This window comes from Colias croceus, chromosome 30 (assembly GCF_905220415.1).
Source record: "Colias croceus chromosome 30, ilColCroc2.1".
Classification (NCBI taxonomy): domain Eukaryota; kingdom Metazoa; phylum Arthropoda; class Insecta; order Lepidoptera; family Pieridae; genus Colias; species Colias croceus.
This window is the reverse complement of record NC_059566.1, coordinates 3,657,164-3,678,875: the sequence shown is the minus strand read 5'-3', so window position 1 is coordinate 3,678,875 and position 21,712 is coordinate 3,657,164. Positions and strand designations below refer to the sequence as shown.

At 34.6% G+C, this 21,712-nt stretch overlaps 1 protein-coding gene and 1 long non-coding RNA gene across 2 annotated transcripts in view; one reads left to right on the top strand and one right to left on the bottom strand.

Annotated features, from left to right (window-relative positions):
• The window catches only part of LOC123704495 (cyclin G), a 40,177-nt gene that overhangs the window by 482 nt on the left and 17,983 nt on the right, over positions 1-21,712 (top strand). The gene's annotated exons all lie outside the window — the stretch shown is intronic.
• LOC123704498 lies at positions 423-20,146 on the bottom strand. The gene is made up of 4 exons (XR_006753143.1): positions 19,906-20,146; positions 18,788-18,794; positions 17,701-17,703; positions 423-434 (listed from the first exon to the last, which is right to left on the bottom strand). It is a non-coding gene; the product is annotated as an uncharacterized LOC123704498 (long non-coding RNA).

Genomic DNA, 21,712 nt, shown 5'->3' with positions numbered 1-21,712 from the left:
AAATGGTCGTCCATATTGAATTCGGATTTGACAACTAGTCATCTGTTGAGATCGCTAGCGACTTTTTCAACACAGTGAAAGATATTTAATCCAACTCACAGGCGGTTTTTAACAATCCGGGTAAGTCTTTAATTGCTAATACGAGTATATTTAAGTTAAAAATGTATAAACGTATTGAATTTGCGAAAATTGCTTTACGTCACGAACATAACCTCAATTTTTAATATTCTTCGATTCTACCTACTTGAAGAACCCGATTTTTTAGGTCAACCAGTGTCATCTTTACATTGAAATACCGTATTCATTGTTATTTCGTGCTTATAATAACTTTATTTTTAAAAAGACAACTATTTTTCATAAAATATTGTACAACTCTCTATTTGGTATTAAACGTATATTTCTTCATAAAAATTGGTATTCATTGCTGAATTAATCTTAAATTATCACTTTAATCGTATGTAAAAGTGAAATGTTAAAAGTTTGCACAGTAACTTTGACTGAAAGTTAAGTTGTCTAGAAATTTCTATTGGTTATATATTTAACCTATAGATAGGGAGGCGAGGTAGCTAAATGACGTAATTCAACGGCGTCGTCGAGACTAATCAAAATCGAAAGAGAAAATAATTTCGAAAAGAAAAGCTTCTATGGTAAAAACCATTTTAGCGGTGGGTTTGGCGTGTACGGATTTTCAAAAATGTAAAAAAAAACAGTTACTTGGGCATTCTCGAGCGCGTCAGATATTCATACTACGTATGCCCCAAGTCCCTCTGATAACAACGGTATACTAATCTGCCGGTTTGCGTGGTGGGGCTAGGCATAAAAATTCGTCAAAAATGCACAAAAAAAAAATTTACTCGAGCGCGTCAGATTTTCGGAAGGGGTGTTAAGTAGGCCCCAAGGAAGCTCCCCTTAAAAAAACTGACGATTACGACATGACGATAAGTTATGATGAATTTTTGAAAATGCAGAAAAAAAGAGTCCTTTTGAAATACTCGAGCGCGTCAGATTTTCATAGGGGAGGTTTATCTCGGTATCCTGAAAGCATATTTTCTTAATCTGACAAAAATGTTGGTGGGTTCTCTTAATCTGACCGAAAAAGGTTTGTGGGTTTCTTTTTTTTAATCATCGTTATTTCATATCAATTTTTCTTAACACCCTCAGTTTTCGAGATATACACAAAAAACCGGGAGTTTGACTTTTTACGATGCTTCAAGTAAAAAAAGTTTTAACTTTGGACAAAAATGAAAAGAGACCTTTTTTTGTAAAATAAAATTACCTTTTTTGTTTATTTAAACTTTTTTTTTGGAAAAAGTAAAGTTCGCGACTTATATGCTGCAACGCGTTTTTCGGAAGATGAAATGGTTCCTCCAGACTTCCGGTCATGCGGAAACCGGCAGATTTTGTATTTTTAGTAAGTTTTAGATTATATTCTTCAAAATAAAAATAAAAACAATCGCGCTCGAGAATGCCGGATTAACGTTTTTTTTTTACAAGTTCGCGACCCTATAACTCGGCGGCGTCAAGGACTTATGGTCAGATTAGTTAAATTTAGTCTTAAAACACTAAAATCAACCCCCAATATCTTAATCTGACGCGCTCGAGTATTTCAGACTATCGATTTTTTTTTACTAATCTGATCGTCTATCCTAGGCGCGCGTCACTACATATAGAGCTAAATAGTTAACAAGGTTGTTCTATTAGGTCTAAGGTATCTCTCATATCTTAAACTGCCACGCTCGAGTATTACAGAAAATTCCCCTCTTCGCCTCCCTATCTACTATAAAGAACTTGTTCTGACATGCCATAGAGGTAACAAGGGTGATTCATATTCTTAGATTAACCAAAAATGAAAAAAATTAATTGATAATCAAATAAGAAAACATTCAAAAATCTTAATAATACCCTGTTTATGTGAATAAATGTTATATTTTCATAAATCAATACTTTGTATAAAGTAGGGTTCGGTAATGGACATTCATAGCATTCTACGCTCACATTAAATGATTCTAGATCTTTTAGAAAATATGTAGAAAATAAGTTTATCCATACTAATATTATAAATGCGAAAGTAACTCTGTCTGTATGTCTGTTACTCAATCACGTTTTAATTACTGAACCAATTTGCATGAAATTGAATGCCGCGGGTGGAAAGCTAGTACTTATTTAATAAAATGTAGTTATTGGAATAAATATTTGTGTGTAATAATGTAGTGGATGGATATATTACATACTTGTTCAATGTTTTGTAATTTATGAAGAACTTATTAATCACTTCGTCTTTTTGAATGCAGTTTGCAGCAATAATCAAATAATTTATTTAATAATATATCAGTTTGATAGTCAATGAAAAGTGAAATCATGTAGATATGTCTAAACTCAACGTTCGAACTTCAAAAACGGCACTAAGGCATGTTACACATAGGCTAGTTTATATCATTGGACAGAAGTCTCAAGAGATTCAGGTGCACATGATGCAATATTCATGGCAATAGAGAAAGCTTAGGCCAATATTCTAGTCGTCGGAAAATTGTGTAAGCTTACTAGAGTATTTATACGTTAGCTAGAAACAATATTATGACCGCCTCCTTGGTACAGTGGTTGACGCGTGAGCGTAGAACCGAGGGGTCCTGGGTTCGATTCCCGGTGGAGACGAAGAAAAAAAAAAAAAAAATGTCTCGGTCTGGTAGGACACAGAAGGCTGATCACCTACTTGTCCCTAAAGAAAAATCGATCAGTGAAACAGATGTATGCATAATGCATCTGCCCCTTACCCCACTACGGGGACATGGGACTTCACTTTTAGAAACAATATTGCAAATCATTTTTGGTTTAATATTAAACCAGCTTACCCCGCTTCGCCCGCTTTGTCTAAAACCTAATAAATTATATACTAAAACCTTCCTGTTTAATCACTCTATCTATTAAAAAAAACATATCAAAATCTGTTGCATAGTTTTAAAGATTTAAACATACAAAGGGACATAAGGACAAAGAAAGTGACTTTGTTTTATACCATAATATAGTGAATTTGGTAGGGAGATATTTTGATACCTGAGAAAGGACATAGGCTACCTTTTATTGAGAAATATGTACCACGGGCGAAGCTGGGCCGGACCACTAGTAAGCTATAAAATGGAAATTATGTATTAAAAAACATCTGTTGTGAGCAAAGGGCAGATGTGAAAATATTATTTGCATACAGTAAATTTGGTATGTAGGACAGAACTTGAATTTTTTTTAGTAATTTTATATATGCCACCTGGTGTAAATCGTTCTACTTGATTGATTTGAAAGTTTATAGCAGACTATTTGTGCCCCATGGCTGCGCTTGTGAACTTTAATTATAGAAAATATGTGTTTTGGTTAATTTCCAAATCTAATATATAAAAATCAATGCCACTTTTCGTTGTAATTCCATAACTCGAGAACGGCTGAACCGATTTCGATAATTCTTTTTTTATTATATTCCTTGAAGTACGAGGATGGTTCTTATGTAGAGAAAACGTTAATATGTACCACGGGCGAAGCCGGGGCGGACCGCTAGTAGCATCTAATTTGACATGACTTTAATAGAAGATAGTATTCATCCTCCTATATTATAAGTTGCGAATGTTTGTGACGATGGATGGGTGTTTGAGACTCTTTTACCTATAAACTACTATTTATTTTTATTTTTATTTTATTTATTTATTTTACATCACATAGAACTTACTCAGGCGCGGTCCCAGGGGGGTGGTCACGGGGGACATGACCCCCCCCAAAATCGTACTCGATAAAATAGAAAAAAATTCTTATACTGTACAATATATAAAAAACTGGTGCAAATCGGAGTCACTCGCACATCTAAAGTTCTGTTTAAACCTGTTTTTAATCCCTTGCAAATGTTGAAATTTGCGAAAATTTGCAGCTAACGGCTTCCGACTCGCACTTGGCCGGTTTTTTTATAATATATTGTACAGTATAAGAATTTTTTTTCTATTTTATCGAGTACGATTTTCTCAAGTTTTTGCTTATCACTTCTTCTTCACGTGAATACGATATTTGGCGAGTACGGTTGGGGGGGGGGATTCCATACCTTTCCAGCTGCGTGTCCCCCCCCAAAATGTCAGGCTGGGACCGCGCCTGAACTTACTATAATTACAGGATTCTAACGTAATTCGACAGTGTTCTTTTATAAATTAACAAAAACAAATCTCATCTCATCAAACATCAACATCATTAAAATTAAAAATAAGTACTACTTAACAATTATAATCTTAATACAATTAACATTCCCGATAACATAAAATATATAAGAGCACCTTCGAAAAATCACTCAAAGTACAAGAGAACACATCTATTTTATTGTGTACTGAACAAATTACAATGAAATTTGGTATGTAGGTAGCTCAAGATCCAGAATAATGAAAGACATAAGCTTTTTTTATCCCGGAAAACCCACAGGAAACGGAACTATGCGGGCTTTTCTTTGAAACGGCGGGCGGAGCTGCGGGTGGAAATCAAGTTATTTAATATATTAAACGGCTGACAAATTTTTAAACTATTGCAAAATTGAAAAAAAAAACCTCACGCTCCCCACTCCGAAGGGCGGAGGTGTGACTTGAAGGCATAGCATGCAATAGCTTTACCGCGGCAGTCCCCGAGTGCCACACGTCTTTTTTTAACATATTAGTAACATGGATTGTTGTCCACTATCCTATTTATAAATAAAAAAATCAAAGACCGAAAATTTATGCAATTTGAGTAAAATATAAAAGAGAGATAAATTTCTACCACATTACTCATAAGCATAACAATTATTTATGTGAATCTAGAAATTTCTCATGAAATAATAAATACAAAGAGAATTGAAAACTGTCATCTCAATGTAGTAGTGTTGTTTGATAAGGAAAATAGTGCATTTGATAAAAACTTAGATCTAGGGCATTGCTCTAGTAATGCTTATCTAGGGATAATGTAGGTCTTAGATTAGGTATTGAGGTTAGATTTTTTTTAATCGGCATATAGGTAATGTCAGTTAATAAAATAAAGAAAACTTTTGCCTTGCCAAATTGTATAAGTGAAGTCCCATATCCCCAAGTGGGGTAAGGGGCAGATGCATTATACATCTGTTTCACTGATCGATTTTCTTTAGGGACAAGTATGTGATCAGACTTCTGTGTCCTACCAGAGCAAGATGTTTTTTTTCCTCGTCTTCACAGGGAATCGAACCCAGGACCCCTCGGTGTTACGCTCACGCGTCAACCACTTTACCGAGGAGGCGGTCAAATTGTATGGAACATATTTTTGAAGTATTAGAGGGTTTATTCACATTTCAATATAATATTATACTTCATATTATAAAGCTGAAGAGTTTGCTTGCAAGAACATGCTTATCTCAGGAACCACGGCCCCGGTTTAAAAAATTATTTCACTGTTAGATAGTCCATTTATGGAGGATGTTAGGCCATATATCATATGCTAAGACCAATAGGAGCGGAGCGGGTAAAACCGCAAGGGTCTGTTAGTTATTAATTATTATATACCTTCTTAATTATTTTCATACAATTCCAATATTAAATGGACCCATTGCAATCCACTAAAAAACGGAAGTAATCCTATACAATACATACAACTAAATAGTCAATTTGTCTCATTCAGTCCTTGATAAGTAATCGATTTCGCGAGCACCTGTGTAAATATGAAACTGCGCAATTTGGCGAACAATATGGTATTTGATATCAATTGAGAGTAAAATGAGGTCACAGCCGATTGTGGCGATTCGTAAATAGAAGTCATCGTATTATTATGGACAAATAATATAGTAAAATATTGTTAAGTAGAACAATAAAATTGATAATTAGGCGAACTAATTGTTTGAAATTGAAATTTATTCTTCACTAGGTTTCCGCCCGCGGCTTCGCCCGCGCAGTCATATAGTTCCCGTTCCCGTGGGATTTCCGGGATTGCGTCATTTTCTCGGGATAAAAAGTAGCCTATGTCCTTTCTCGGGTATCAAAATATCTCCATACCAAATTCATACCAATATCATGAAAAATTGGTTCAGTAGTTTAGGCGTGATTGAGTAACAGACAGACAGACAAAAATACTTTCGCATTTATAATATTAGTATGTATTTGATAGTCCATTTATTGAGGAAGGCTATCACGCTATGTCCAAAGAGTAAACGGAGGCGTTTTTATATATTTATTAGTACAGAAGAAAGAATCTTACCCCTTTTTTTTCTAATTTCGGGAATGAACAACTATTTATGTGTGGGTGGGTCAATGTATCAAGGAAGACTGTTGGAAAAACATTGTAAAAAATTTTTTTAACAGATATTTTGTAAAAATGTCTTTATGTATCATACATTGCACTTGTAAGATAATACATACACACACATATTAAGAAAAAACACTATTTTTAACATTCATGATATTTTTGATGTCATTTTTGTTATTTAAACAGAAATTAAACTAGTTAAAAAACAGTTTAAAAAAGTTCTGTCTTGGACGTCCGTGTGTCTGTATGTGCGGAGGATTTTCTTGTTAACACGATTGCGACCGAAATACTTTACTAATTGAGTCTTTTTTTTTCTCTTACGCTTGAGTATGCTCAGGAATAGAACCCTTTCATTTTTCAGGGTCTGATTCGATGTGGTTTAATTGTTATTAAATAAACAAAAAAAATATCGACTTTTTTTTATATATTTATAGTATACTCAAAATTCACCATTATAAACTCGATTCTTTATACTATAAGCCAAGGTTTAAAAAAATAAGTTGGTAGTCAGTCCCTTAAACCTGCGCAGTTTCACATCTAGGCCACAAGAAAAATAGCTCAATTATTACGGTACCGCTTTCTTTACTTTTCCAACTGTTTTGAGACAGTACAAGAGCATTGGCACATGAGAACAAGTGTATCTACATACTTATATTATATACACCTTTATAAATAATCAATTTTATTGTAAAGGATGAGATTATGAGGCGTGCACTTTTGGATTTTCCAAACTTTTTGCCAATATGGACTATAATAAAACTCTGTTCAAAATTTTATAAAGAATTAATTCACTGTTCTTGTATGAAACAGTAATAAACATCCATTCTCATAAATGTTAGCGTTTGTTAATTTTATACTAATTTTATAGTACCATAGTAGGAACTAGGAAGTAGGATAAGATGGGAAAATTGAAAAACAATTTATTGTTTATTGGCATCCGCGTTTAAATTAACAAGGAATTTGCATCAAATTACAGATAAAAAAGTTGAATATTTTCACGACAAGATTTTCCGTTTAGAGAAAAAATATTACGTTCAAAGTCCAAATCAGTGATAAATGTTCACAAAAAGTATTGTCATTTAATTTTGTATCCTACTTATAGTATAAATTCGAAAGTTTGTGAGTATATGTGTGTGTGTGTGTGTGTGTGTGTTTGTTACTCTTTCACGCAAATTCTACTGAACCGATTACAATGAAATTTAACGAATCTAAAACGCACCAAATGAGAGTGGCCAAGGTTAATCAAAATTTGTTTATGTTTTCTACAAAATAATTTAATTCAAAACTATCTACGAGCTAGATACATAAAAATCTCGTTTGTCAGTGTTTAAACATTTTTTTGGAAATAGCTTAATCGATATTTGTGAAATTTACGTTTATACGGTAGGTCGTAAACTATTTTTATACCTCTAACTCATAAGGGTGTCCGGGGCAGAACAACATTTGTCACCTCATGATATTTTTAAACCTTTGCTAACCGGTTTTTATTATGTATCATTATTCATTCATTATCATTTATTAATGCGGTAAAAATTTATCAATACAATGAGAACTTCCTTATTAAATTTTCGACACACTTTGCTGCCTCGTTAACCATCTAAAGATATATAAAGGTGGACTTCCGACCAGCGCGGCTCTATCGCAACGGCCGCAGCGTCTAAGCTTCCGAGCAGCGCGACTCCGGCGTCAGTCACAGTTATTAGTCCATACCTGACGGTTGTGCGGTACAGTAGGAATGAACCGAAAAATTAAAAAAATATTATTAGAATCATATAGATAGAATAAATAATATAGATATATAGAAATAAATAATATAGAATCCTTTTTAGGCTGGTTTTTGTAGCCCGTTTCACTTAAATCGTACAAAATTGCATGTAATGTGCGTAATGTGCGTAAATATGTTACTAACGTTCATTTTTTAGATATTCTTTCGAAAATAACTCGATAATAACCTAAAAACAACGTGCTTTTGCAGCCTGCCACGCGACAGTGCTTGCGCGAGCATAGCACGGCCGCTACGGCCGCGCGACACTGACGCAGCGTTACTGTCGCTGCGACAGTGACGCTGCGCTCGAACGTTCCATCATACATTTCCGTACTGTATAATACTATCGCTCTGTCGCCGCGTCACTGTCGCTGCGTTAGTGACGCCGGAGCCGCGGTGGTCGGAAGTCCACCTTAAGTTTTCTATTGAACAAAGTGATTGAATAATTTATATTCAGACACAAAACAGCGTAACATACTACACACTATATTACATACATATGTATATCTAATCTATGTAAACAACTCTATTAAAATAGACTCTTTTTCAATGTCATAAGGTCCATATTTGTTTAAGAACATGTTTCACAGGGCCCCTGATAAATACGTAAAATAAACACGTTATTATCGACTCTATTGCAATGGTGTAAGGTTCATATAAATCGATATTAAGATGTACATATAAAAATAGAGCCTATTGCATTGTGATAGGGTTTAAATTTGTTTATCAACGGTGAATAGGGTCCATGCTAAATTTATATTTAAAAAAATGTTTTAAAATAGATTCTGTTCCAATAGCATAAGATTCCTATGAATCTCCCCATAGGTGTATAGAACAATAGAGGCTATTTCTATATAATAATGTTCAAATTTGTTTGTCATCACGTTAAATAGGGCCCCTGATAACAGCCAACTCCGAGCCAAGGTTGACCGGTTTAGCGATCGCCAAAAACAACTGATAAGGCCTTGACCATCTAAATGTATTTATATTTAAATTTTTTATCCGATTACACCAGATGGTGGATTAGGTTTTTTACGTTTTGAACATTTCTTGGTGTAAGAAAAAATTTGAAGAAAAAAAAAGTAAATTGCGCAAAGTAAGGTATCTCTGAAGTATTTAGGAAAGCAGATCTAGGTAGGTATACTAATATTATGATGAAATTTGTAAAATAATATGAAAAATTAATTGTAAAGGGTTTTTATAGGGAATTCAATTTATCGCTCATGTTCCCATCAGTTATTTTTAGCACGCCTTTATTAGCTTCATCTGTATGTTTGTGTGTAACCGACTCCTTTAGACTCCATTTTGACCCACTTAAATCGGACAGATTTAATTCAAACTTTGTACACTTATCAAAGATCGGTGACGACTGACGATACAATAGTTTCAATAGGCGTGTTTTTTAATTTTTTATACTATGTTTTTTATGTATGTAGTTTCCATACTGTTCGTAATGCTACTGTGGCCGTAGTCATGTGTCGTATGCGTGATGCGTCACGTAGCACGCCCTAAGCCTTGTAAATGATGCAACTTTCATTTTTATGTAGCTGTGACTTGGTTGAGGTCGATTTGATAGTATATGTATTACTAGCTTACCGCCCGCGGCTTCGCCCGCTTTGTCTAAAACCTAATAAATTATATATTAAAACCTTCCTCTTGAATCACTCTTATCTGTTAAAAAAACCGCATCCAAATTCGTTGAGTAGTTTTAAAGATTTAAGCATACAAAGGAACATAGGGACAGAGAAATCGACTTTGTTTTATACTATGTAGTAATGTAGTTTTGTTTAAAGAAGAATTCATACGACTTACGATATACATCTTCAAAAATGTAGTTAAAAGGGTGATTTAGGAATTGAAGTTCCTACTAATTTATATTATTATTAACCGACTTCAAAAAAAAGGAGGAGGTTATCAATTCGGCCGGTATATTTTTTTTTTTTTTTATGTATGTACACCGATTACTCCGAGGTTTCTGAACCGATTTACGTGATTCTTTTTTTGTTCGATGCGGGATGGTGTCGAATTGGTCCCATAAAAATTTTATTCGGATAGGCCCAGTAGTTTTTATTTTATGAGCATTTTTGTCTGTAGGTATTTGTAAATTTTGCAAGTGCAAGTTTGAAGTCGGTTGTTTTTAACGCAGTTATCACTTGTTTATTACTAAACCCTAGGTATATTAACCTGACCTAGGTACTATGTACCTATATGTTATAGTTTATACAGTATAATGTTTTATATAAATTGGCTTATTATTTCCTCAAATACAATAATTCATATTACATTATAATTCAAGTACATAATTATATGATAGAATATAATAACGATTTTACTTTTCCGTCTATGCATAAGTAATATATTGCATAAGTAAGTACATACATATTATGTACTAGCCGCTCCGCGCGGTTTCACCCCCGTGGCTCCTCTCCTGTTGGTCGTAGCGTGATGATATATAGCCTATAGCTTTCCTCGATAAATGAGCTATCTAACACCGAAAGAATTTTTCAAATCGGTCCAGTAGTTCTCGAGATTAGCGCGTTCAAACAAACAAACTCTTCAGCTTTATAATATTAGTATAGATTTGCATGCATGTTTAATTTTTATATGAAAATATTTACTATTATCGTTATTATAAGTACTTTTGATTAATCCTAATTCTGAGTACATTATTTACTGTATGTAAACAACATATTTTTGCTCATAATTCTCTCATTTTATTAGCGACATCATGGCGCTATGTGAAATTTCGCAAATGCTGTATACACGTCTTATGAATTGGCATAAATCGATCGAGCAATGTTTACGATATTGATCAAGAAATATCCATACAATTTCGCACTTAAATATGCAGGAAATAGAAAAATCTTTTACAAATAAACGACCTAAATCAACTAGCTGTGCCCCGCGGTTGTACCCGCATTGCTACGCTCCTATTGGCCTTAGCGTGATGATATAGAGCCTTCCTTGATAAATGGACTGTCGAACAGTGAAATAATTTATCAAATCTGAACTTGACGCGTACAAGAAAACAATTACTTCAACTTAAAAATCTTTAATAATATTATCTAAAGAGTTTGTTTGTTTGAACGCACTAATCTCAGGAACGACTGGTCCGATTTGAAAAATTCTTTCGGTGTTAGATACACTACACTAAAACCGCCGGGCACAGCTAGTGTTAGTATAGAAATAGAACAAGTGATAACTGCGTTAAAAACAACCGACTTCAAACTTGCACTTGCAACATTTACAAATACAGACAAAAATGCTCATAAAATAAAAACTACTGGGCCTATCCCAATAAAATTTTTATGGGACCAATTCGACACCATCCCGCATCGAACAAAAAAAGAATCACGTAAATCGGTTCAGAAACCTCGGAGTAATCGGTGTACATACATAAAAAAAAAAACATACCGGCCGAATTGATAACCTCCTCCTTTTTTTGAAGTCGGTTAAAAATAATTTACAAATAGATAACCTTACAATTAATAATATTCAATATAAAACGCCTTGAAGTGTTAGGCGGATAAATTCCCATAGTGGAACACATACTCGCTTTCAATGAAACAAGCAATGTCGAGAGTCAAGGTGAGGCGCGAGGTCTGTGCGTCTGTCTCTCTCGCGCGCCCTTACGTTCGGGTGTGTGCGAGCGAGACGGGTGTACTTTGACATTTGTTCAGTAGGTGTACAGGATGTTTTTTGACCTGCGCGAAGTTTGTACTTAGTGTTTTTTTTGTGAATGGTTTTGCACTGATTTTTTTTAGCGGATGATATTTAATAACTAGTTCTATACGCCCATATAGATTTGTGATAATAAGTACCTAATAAAAAAGCCTGTAACTAGCTTTCTGCCTCCTGGTTCGCATGCATAGACTATCAGGAAATTCTCGTGGGAATCTCATCAAAAATCGGACACTAAGCTAAAAGTATTTTAAGGCATTTATTTTAGATATCTCTGGACTCTGATACTAACAAATTACACTTCTTAAAATATTTTCGTCTAGCTGTCCGCCCCGGCTTCGCCCGTGTTACATATTTATGTTTTTCGTATTTCAAGGAATATAATAAAAAAAGAATTATCGAAATCGGTCCATCCGTTCAAACGTGAATACGTGATGCCGTGACAACGCAAAACGGGTTTCATTTTTATATAGGTATAAAGATAGATAAACATATGTACTTACAGGTAAACTATATTAGATACCTAGTACCTACCTATAGTTAAAATACACCTCTTACTCTCATTTCATCTTTAATGATCAATACCTATTTATACCCGATAATGTTTTTGTTTATCTGACACCTCAGGCTCAAAGCTATGGAAATGTGCCATCTTTTCTTATTGCGCAATCCAAGGTTTCATATGAAACAGTCACTGAGAATATTACAATGTCTATGACCTGTGTTTTAAACAATATATAAAAATAGATCGGCTTGTGTGTGTGTTTGCCTCATAGTGTATCCGATCCGGGTGGTTTTAAATTGAGTGTAATAGGAGTAATTTTTAGTTGATAGACTAGTTGTGCTGTGCGGTTTCATCTGCGGATGAAGCTGCAAAAGCAAGTTTTTATATGTGGGTAATTTGTTAATTCTGTTACAAGCTACATAACTGCCAAGTATTATCAAAATCTGTTCGATGGTTTTCGCGTGGAAGAGTAGGTAACATACACTGTAACAATATTTTTCGTTTATAATATTGGCAGGATGATTATTCATACTAATACATATTATAAATCTGAAATTTGTTGCTAAAACGCGCTAACCTTTTGAACTATTATTAGTTCGAACTAAAAAGATTATGTGTCATAAGACAAACCTATTTAGCATTATAATATTTGAACAAATATCTCTAATCTCTATCTTTCGCTGAAACGACTGATCCGAAAATGTATTTTTCTGGATAAGTATATAGGCTACTTCTAAATACATATCAACTATCTATACGTATGTATATTTCTTCCATTTTTATTGCATCAATTGAACGAAAATATAATGAAGCAAGAACTACATATTTTTAAACTCATAAGTTCGGGAGATCGTGGGCGGCGTTCTCGATTAAAATATTTTTTTAAATACATCACCATACCTTGACATATTTAATACATACTAGCTTACCGCCCGCGGCTTCGCCCGCTTTCTCTAAAACGATTTGAGATTTAAACTATCCTATCTCTCAAGTTGGATCGAACTGCACATGGTGTGCGAATTTTATTATAATCGGTTAAGTGGTTTGGGAGTCCATTGAGGACAAACATTGTGACACGAGATTTATAATTATTAAGATTATTTAAAATGCTCTGGAAATAAAGATAAGCCACATTCGTAATACGTAATGTGAACTGTCAACCGACTACCAAAAAAGGAGGGTATGTATTTCATTGTATTTTAAGGACGTATTTACAAATTGACGCGCATCAATTTTAGGTATTGAGTCTTACTACTACACGTGCACGGCTCACACACACATCGAAATGCGCGAAGCGGCGAAATTATGAGTAAACTGACACGACTTGATAATTGAGCTTATTTTTATTGCTATGTTTTTTTTAACTTTACTTTGATTTGTAAAGTTTGTAACGTTGAATGGTCACAAAAGTAGATACCATTTATCTAATTTCATTGGACAGTGATTGTTTGGTAAACAAGTACTTGCCAAAGTGTACTTCGAAGACTGGTACTGGAACTCATAGACGAGTGGAGCTAGGTGTGCCGAGTTTGGGCTCGTTTTGTTAAAAAAATTATACTGCGTCCGTATAACAGGTATACCTGTTATCTATGGACGCAGTATAATTTTTTTTTAATTGTACCGATTTCGTACAAAATCGATATCTCAGGATCCTTAGGATCACAAAACAGGAAACTGTTACCAAAATTTAAAAAAGTCAACGCCATTTTGATTTTTTTTGTTATTGTACCGATTTCGTTCCAAATCGATATCTGAGGATCTCTAGGATCGCAAAACAGGAAACTGTTACAAAAATTTGAAAAAGTCAACGCCATTTTGAAATTTTCTGTTATTGTACCGATTTCGTTCAAAATCGATATCTGAGGCTCCCTGGGATCGCAAAACAGGAAACTGGTACCAAAATTTTAAAAAGTCAGCGCCATTTTGAAATTCTTTGTTATTGTACCGATTTCGTTCAAAATCGATATCTGAGGATCCTTAGGATCACAAAACAGGAAACTGTTACCAAAATTGAAAAAAAGTCAACGCCATTTTGAAATTTTCTGTTATTGTACCGATTTCGTTCAAAATCGATATCTGAGGCTCCCTGGGATCGCAAAACAGGAAACTGTTACAAAAATTTGAAAAAGTCAACGCCATTTTGAAATTTTCTGTTATTGTACCGATTTCGTTCAAAATCGATATCTGAGGCTCCCTGGGATCGCAAAACAGGAAACTGGTACCAAAATTTTAAAAAGTCAGCGCCATTTTGAAATTCTTTGTTATTGTACCGATTTCGTTCAAAATCGATATCTGAGGATCCTTAGGATCACAAAACAGGAAACTGTTACCAAAATTGAAAAAAAGTCAACGCCATTTTGAAATTTTCTGTTATTGTACCGATTTCGTTCAAAATCGATATCTGAGGCTCCCTGGGATCGCAAAACAGGAAACTGGTACCAAAATTTTAAAAAGTCAGCGCCATTTTGAAATTCTTTGTTATTGTACCGATTTCGTTCAAAATCGATATCTGAGGATCCTTAGGATCACAAAACAGGAAACTGTTACCTAAATTGAAAAAAAGACAACGTCATTTTGAAATTTTCTGTTAATGTACCGATTTCGTTCAAAATCGATATCTGAGGCTCCCTGGGATCGCAAAACAGGAAACTGGTACCAAAATTTTAAAAATTCAGCGCCATTTTGAAATTCTTTGTTATTGTACCGATTTCGTTCAAAATCGATATCTGAGGATCCTTAGGATCACAAAACAGGAAACTGTTACCTAAATTGAAAAAAAGACAACGTCATTTTGAAATTTTCTGTTATTGTACCGATTTCGTTCAAAATCGATATCTGAGACTCCCTGGGATCACAAAACAGGAAAATGGTACCGAAATTTAAAAAATTCGGCGCCATTTTGAAATTCTTTGTTAATTGACAGATTTCGTTCAAAATCGATACCTGAGGATCCTTAGGATCAAACTCAGCTCTGCTGGTTACGCTGGCAGAAAGATTCGACAGTTAACTGACATAGAAACTGCAAGAATTGTATATTTTGCTTCTTTACCAGCTGAATTTATTAAATTTTGGTACCAGTTTCCTATTTTGCGATCGTAGATCCTCAGATATCGATTTTGAACGAAATCAGTACAATAACAAAAATTTCAAAATGGCGTTGACTTTTTTTATTTTAGTAACAGTTTCCTGTTTTGTGATCCTAAGGATCCTCAGATATCGATTTTTAACGATATCGGTACAATAACAAAAAAATCAAAATGGCGTTGACTTTTTTAAATTTCGGTACCATTTTCCTGTTTTGTGATCCTAAGGAGCCTCAGATATCGATTTTGAACGAAATCGGTACAATAACAGAAATTTTCAAAATGGCGTTGACTTTTTTTCAATTTTGGTAACAGTTTCCTGTTTTGTGATCCTAAGGATCCTCAGATATCGATTTTGAACGAAATCGGTACAATAACAAAGAATTTCAAAATGGCGCTGACTTTTTAAAATTTTGGTACCAGTTTCCTGTTTTGCGATCCCAGGGAGTCTCAGATATCGATTTTGAGCGAAATCGGTACAATAACAACGAATTTCAAAATGGCGCTGGCTTTTTAAAATATTGGTACCAGTTACCTGTTTTGCGATCCTAGGGATCCTTAGATATTGATTTTGAACGAAATCGGTACAATAACAAAGAATTTCAAAATGGCGCTGACTTTTAAAAATTTTGGTACCAGTTTCCTGTTTTGCGATCCCAGGGAGCCTCAGATATCGATTTTGAACGAAATCGGTACAATAACAAAGAATTTCAAAATGGCGCTGACTTTTTAAAATTTTGGTACCAGTTTCCTGTTTTGCGATCCCAGGGAGCCTCAGATATCGATTTTGAACGAAATCGGTACAATAACAGAAAATTTCAAAATGGCGTTGACTTTTTTTCAATTTTGGTAACAGTTTCCTGTTTTGTGATCCTAAGGATCCTCAGATATCGATTTTGAACGAAATCGGTACAATAACAAAGAATTTCAAAATGGCGCTGACTTTTTAAAATTTTGGTACAAGTTTCCTGTTTTGCGATCCCAGGGAGCCTCAGATATCGATTTTGAACGAAATCGGTACAATAACAGAAAATTTCAAAATGGCGTTGACTTTTTCAAATTTTTGTAACAGTTTCCTGTTTTGTGATCCTAAAAGGGCTGATAGACGTACGAACTTTAAAGTCGCGGTTTTAAAGTTCGCGTACTTACTCGGCTCGCGGCGGTGACAGACGTGCGAGCCAAGGCGGGCTTCGAGTAAAATTTCAAACATGCTGGATCGTCAACGAACTTACTCGACGGTTTTTAAGTACGCGTACTTGGGGTGACACACGAGCGAAAAAGGTCGTCGAGCCACAAGTTCGCGTACTTACTCGTACGTCTGTCACCCCTTTAAGGATCCTCAGATATCGATTTTGAACGAAATCGGTCAATTAACAAAGCATTTCAAAATGGCGCCGAATTTGGGTTAAATTTAAAAATGATGCAGGCGAAGCTGCCGGCAAACCTGTAGTATTTTTATAAGTCGACAAACTCAAACTCAAACTCAAACATTTATTTATTCAATTAGACTTCTTCGAGAAGCACTTTTGAAACGTCAATACATATTTTTATCATTTACCACCGATTCGGAAAGCAGTATCTATGGAGAAGAATCGGCAAGAAACTCCATAGTTGCTCTTTTAAATCATTTCAGTATTACAATTTAATTTTACAAAATATGTAAGTAACCGTACGTATACTACGACACTATATTATTACATTAATTAATAAAACATATTTTGTAAATGCACCTGCAGGTCACTCCATCAAGTCCGGAGGTAAGGTCTCAACATAACTAACAAAATGAGCCCAAACTCGGCACACCTAGCTCTAACCATCTTTTAGTTCCAGTAGCAGTCTTCGAAGTACACCTGCAGGTCACTCCATCAAGTCCGGAGGTAAGGTCTCAACATAACTAACAAAACGAGCCCAAACTCGGCATACCTAGCTCTACTCGTCTATTAGTTCCAGTAGCAGTCTTCGAACTTTCGAAGTACACATGCAGGTCACTCCATCAAGTCAGAAACTAAATATGAAATTTATAATCCCATAAGTATGAAAAACTATAAATAAAATCTTTCCTTGGTGTGCCTTGGTTGTCGGTGCAGAATGCGTCAATGATCAAGTTTATTAGGTCAAATATTTTGTATACGTACAGCGATCTTTTCGTAAACGAGGAACTGCTTACAAGCGTCACAGCGTCTACTCACAAAGGCGTCCGAGCGCCGACTAAATTACTAAAATATTTCATTACAAATTTTATCAAGATAGTGACAAATAAAATAACCCTTATTTCAATGCAATAAGTATCACGCGTTCACAGCTAAATATGTGAAAAAATAAGATTTGATTTTAATTTTTTTCTCAGCCTATTTGTAACATTTTGATAATTTTATCTAGTACCTTTTTGAGTTAGACATGTCTACTTACTTAAAATATTTTTAAATAAATCAATTTGTTTTATTAAATACAAGAAAAATGCTTGTTTATTCAGCACGATATTGTCAATTTTGTGTGAAGAGGCAACGGAAATTATTTTTTTCAATATTATAAACCAAAATTTTCGACTTAAAAATTAGTACCACTTAAAGATTAAGGAGTAATCTATTTATGGTAATTATTAGTTAAATTTGGTTTTGTACTATTTCGCCGCAAAATGCACCGAAAAACTGCTTATTTTAGTCAGATTCGTAAACGCGTCCTTAAGTGACGTTACCAAAAATGGAGATTTACGAAATGAGTAATGACTAATGAGTCAATAATTTTGTATCGATTTTATGATATGATTTTTGTGTCTGGCGATAGTTTGGAGGCTAGAGAGTGATATCTAAGACTAGTAATTAGTAATAAGTTTTTATTTATAATAATTTTTATGTACTTATGTATGTGTATGTTTATGTAGGTATATTGTTTTTTTTGAATTTGTTTTTTAATTACTAATCTAATACAGCTTTACCACCACCCTCTGTCATGATTTTATGTTTTTTATCTTGTGTTTGGTTGCCTGGAAGAGATGGCTACTAAAGCCATAAGGCCGCCATTTGTGCATGTCTCTCTTCTGTATATGCATGTCTTTTCCTGTTTGTAATGGTGTACAATAAAGCGTTTTCATTCATTCATTCATTCATTCATTCATAATTTATACCGCGGTGAAACATCACATTCCAATGGGAATTCCCTTTCTGCACTCGGACATTGCTAGTAAACTGTAGAAATTAAAATTTGTTTGTTTGATTGTAATGAATAGGCTCATAAACTACTGGACCGATTTTAAAAATTCTTTCACCATTCGAAAGCTAAGTACATTATCCACGATTAATATAGGCTACTAGCGGTCCGCCCCGGCTTCTCCCGTGGTACATATTTACGTTTTCTCTACATAAGATCCATCCTCGTACTTCAAGAAATATAATAAAAAAAGAACTATCGAAATCGGTTCAGCCGTTCTCGAGTTATGCGCTTACCAACACATTTTGCGATTCATTTTGATATACAGGGTTATTTGTAAAACACCGGCAACCTCGCAGGACAAGATAGCTAACATCATTAGTAACAACATTTGATCTACGACTTTTGGCATAACGCAATAAATTATTTTTAAATGATTTTTTAAACTTTTATTGTATTCTCCTAACATTTGTAAGTCTATGTTCTATTCATTATCGAAAGGACGACGCGACGCCCCCTTTCCCCTCCCGTTCGCTTCTTGTTTACGTAAGTTTCGGAATGCACGTAGAGTTTATAATATTCAAACGGAAAATTAAATGAAAATTTATTTTTGTATGAAAATAAAATCTAACAAATTATCAAAAGTCGTAGAACAAATGTTGTTACTTATGATGTTAGCTATCTTGTCCTGCGAGGTTGCTGGTGTTTTACAAGTAACCCTGTATAAGAAGATATATTATCACGCTATAGCGCTATTTTTTTGATCTAATGAAACACAGCGCGCTAAGACCAACAGGAGCGGAGCCACGCGGGTGAAACCGCGTGGCACAGCTAGTCTATTATATTATTATGTATCCCGAATCCCGATGTTTCGAATAGCGGCTTAGCAGCGAGCGTGGTCACGGGAAGACATAACATTACGAATAAATCGCGTTTAAAATCCGTTGAAAAAGTCTTTGTTTTTATAAATACACGCGTAAAATATACAAGAAAATACTAACAAAAAATATAAATTCAACACTATTTATCCGAAATTTTAAATTCACGAATAACGAACCAACGAACTGCTCGACTCGCGCCATCGACAATCGTTAGGGGTCACGTAGCGTTGCGTAAAGCTGGGTATCGACTTCGCGCTCCTGGCGCGCGCGCCATGAATGACCGCGCCGAGAGTGCGTTCCGCGGAGCGCGTTCCAAATAATTGAAGTATATCAACTAAGCGCGCCTGGCGCGCGTGGCAACCGTTCCAGTGTTTGACCGTTCATCATGGAAGCCAGTCGTGTACGAGCAGCAGCAGCTTTTGTAATTAATTATACACAGCATAATAAGAAAGAAAAAACAGAAACGAAAAGTGCGTTGGTGGATAAAAGATCTGTACCGAAAAAGAATGCAGTATGGAGTGCCACTTATAAGAGATATGCAGTTCGAAGTGATAGAAGACACAATAAAAAAATTCACTTCACTTTGGTTATCCATAATTATTACTCGGAGCGCAACAAACACAAAAAATACGACAAACCCGTCTCCATTGGCGCGCGCGCCACGTTTGATGCGCGGTAAAAAACCGACACCCGACGGAACGGACCGCTCCGCGTTCGACCGCTCCAACGAACATTTTGGCGCGCGTTCCAAACTGGTATCCATTTCACGCGGCTGGAGCGCGCGCCAATGTTCGATCTCTTGGAGCGCGAAGTCGATACTCACCTTTAAAGGGGTCAATGCGATACTGTTGAAATAACTAAATACATAATATTATACTAGCAGTCCCAGCAAACGTTGTTCTGCCTTACTTTTATCTTTTGCCGGATCTTCTCCGTAGATACCTACTTTCCGAATCGGTGCTAAATATTAAAAATATGTAATGACGATTCAAAAGTGCTTCTAGAAGTCTCATTGAATAAATAAATGCTTGAGTTAATCACTTACGGGTATGAAAAATACATGTTCGATTCTTAGACCTACGCGATATGCACACAAAATTCTGCAGTGGATAGATAGGGGTTTTGGATGGAAACTGTACAGAAAAGTACATAAACATGTATTACTTTTGTGTTTAATTTCCATCCCATATATTATCTGTTCTAGAATATTCTAAAGAGGCTTCGGCTTTGTTCTACATTCGAACTTGAGTTCTATATTTGAAATTCCATAGAGTTACGTAAACAAAACGTCAATGTGTGAGCTATGACGTCACACGTCGGTTATCCGCCATACATGCGTGCTCTCTTACGGTGTTTTGTGTAATTTGGAAGGAAATACGGTTTAAATGTGGGTTTTATTATTTATACGTAATAATGTTGTTTTCGTTTGTGAATTTTGAGATGTTGAATACGTTGGTTTATGTTACGTAGGTAATTTTTATCCCTGTTAGTCTTTTCTTAATCACATACTTACTACCTATATTAATTGAAATTTATATAATGTTATTAAAAAAAAGCTTATTTATTTATTATAATATTAGCTTAGGTTGGCAAAATTTCATAAAAAATGATTCTGTAGTGTCGTTGCGAATTCTATGAATTCGACTCTATAGTTTTATTAATTGTCTCTGGTCGCAAACAATTAAAATTCCATATTTAAACATCCCACGCGTAGTCAACAACCTCTCTATAATTATTGGTCCTTTATATCCGCACTACGTCCTACTTTCGCGACAATAATGCCGAAAATAGAAGCGTTTGAAATTGGAACGTCGCGCGTTCTAACGGTATTCCATTTTTGAAATTATCTATGTAACGGCTTACAGATGTAGTAAAGAGGTCACGCATGTTCTTCCCCTAGATACGATATATTTTTTTATGCAAATATAGATTATAGAATGGCACAGACAAACTAATAGGTGAACCATAATATTGTGTTTTGACCGGTTTTTTTATTATTATAAAGCCTTTCGGTTGGTCTCATTAAAGTTTTATTTAGTTAAAGACGGTTTAGTATTTTGAAATAATCATTTATTTAAAAGTTTAGTAGGACATTAAAAAAAAAATTTGTTTGTGGCTAAAAAAGTTTCATTCTTTATAAGTATATACCTAGTAATTAATCATTACTTATACTGGTATGAATAAAACAATTACAATAGCCTTTCCCATTGCATTAATTAATGTGATCATCAAAGGGGAATAATAATGATTTAAAATGGAATTAAAAGAAATTTTCACATGGGATCGCATGATGTGTTTTTACCTTTTTTTCATTATTAATTAGCACCTTTTTTTCATTATTAATTAGCACCATGTTGAATGTAAGAAAAATGAGGTTTTGTATAGAACA